The sequence below is a fragment of the Aptenodytes forsteri genome, unplaced genomic scaffold, assembly GCF_000699145.1.
Source record: "Aptenodytes forsteri isolate BGI_AS27 unplaced genomic scaffold, ASM69914v1 Scaffold309, whole genome shotgun sequence".
Taxonomy (NCBI): domain Eukaryota; kingdom Metazoa; phylum Chordata; class Aves; order Sphenisciformes; family Spheniscidae; genus Aptenodytes; species Aptenodytes forsteri.
Genome location: NW_008795857.1, coordinates 3718726 through 3719977, shown reverse-complemented (window position 1 = coordinate 3719977; position 1252 = coordinate 3718726). Strand labels below are relative to the sequence as shown.

Here is a 1252-nt window from a genome sequence, read left to right as displayed (position 1 = left end):
TGTGGAGGTTGTGCATTTTGGGGCCCAGCCGGCCCTGCCGTGGGCTGCCAGGGCTTGGCTGGCAATGGGATTGCGCGTGGCCCAATACTGCAGGTGCCTCTTAGTGTCTGTCAAGGCCTTTGTGCGGCACAAATGGGCAATTAAAATTGTGCCGTCTCTTGTTTGTACATGCTCAGAGGTGCTAGCCTGTGGTTTGTTAAGCCCACTCCTTGTTATCTTGCTCCTTCCGCTTACACATCGCTTCCAAGGGGATGAGACGGACTGCTCTACGCCCAGGAACAAAATGGATGTTCTTATGCCAAGGCCCCGCATCGCTCCTCCTTTCCCCTGTTCCCCAGGCTGTGCAGCCACCGAGTTGGTGCCTGGGCTAAACATCAGGAGACTCCTCCGGGAGGTGGTTAGAGCTGTGCTGCGCAAGCCCAGTGGCTGGCGGGTGGCCTCCGTCCCCTGGTCCCTTACGGTAGGGCTGCTCTCGCCGGGTGGGAGCAGGGTTGCCCCCTGTTGCTGGTGTTGGTTCATGTGACCTTTTCTGTTTGTTGTAGGGTTGTTTGCAAGAGCCAGTGGCTGGATGCATTTCCTGCCATAATGAGCGCTGACCCGTGTGCCCCTTGGCAGGCACTGGCTCTTTGTGGGAAAAATTAGGAGGCATTTAGAGAAGTCAGACAGAAAACAAACAGAGCAGGCAGGAGGCTGCAGCTGGGCAGCTGGGCAGCGCCTGCAGAGGAGGTTGGGCTCCTGACGCAGGGATGTGGGCGCTTTCCAGACGGAAGCAGGCAGTGGTCGGGAAAGCAGTGTGGCGGAGCAGCACGCAGCGCCCTGCCACGGAACCCGCCGAGCCCTGATCCCCCCCACCTCCTCCCTGTCACCTCTGGCTCCTGCCACCTCCTCCACGACACCCTTCCCCTCCTCCCTTCCCTGGACGCCGCAGACGGGCACCTGGGCAGTGGGACCCGGGCCGTGTGCCAGCTGTAGTACCCGACACCTCTTCTCCTCCTCCGCGGATGCCACTAGACCCACATGGCCCCAGCCCCCGTGACTTGAGCCGGGGCCTGACACCCCCCCCCAAGAGCAGGGGGGTGTGGAAGGGGGGGACCGTGCCGCCTTCAAATACGCTGAACACGTCGCTTTCCCTGGCTCCGTCCTCCTCAGGTATGTCTGTGGGGTCGGTCCCTGCCCCGGTTTCTTGGGACACCGATGTGAATTGGTGGGGGGCTGGGAGGGGGGCCGGGGGCTTGGCTGGGCAAGGGGCAGG

General features: G+C 62.1%; 1 protein-coding gene across 6 annotated transcripts in view; it reads left to right on the top strand.

Moving 5' to 3' along the window:
• Window positions 1–1252, top strand: part of SLC29A1 (solute carrier family 29 member 1 (Augustine blood group)) — a 42114-nt gene that overhangs the window by 25539 nt on the left and 15323 nt on the right. The window contains exon 1 of one of the 6 annotated variants that reach the window (XM_009283759.2): window positions 763–1149. The exons of the other annotated variants lie outside the window; for them this stretch is intronic. The gene's annotated coding sequence lies outside the window, so the exon portion shown is untranslated. Of the gene's footprint in view, window positions 1–762; window positions 1150–1252 lie in introns of those variants that run through there. 6 annotated transcript variants of the gene reach the window in all.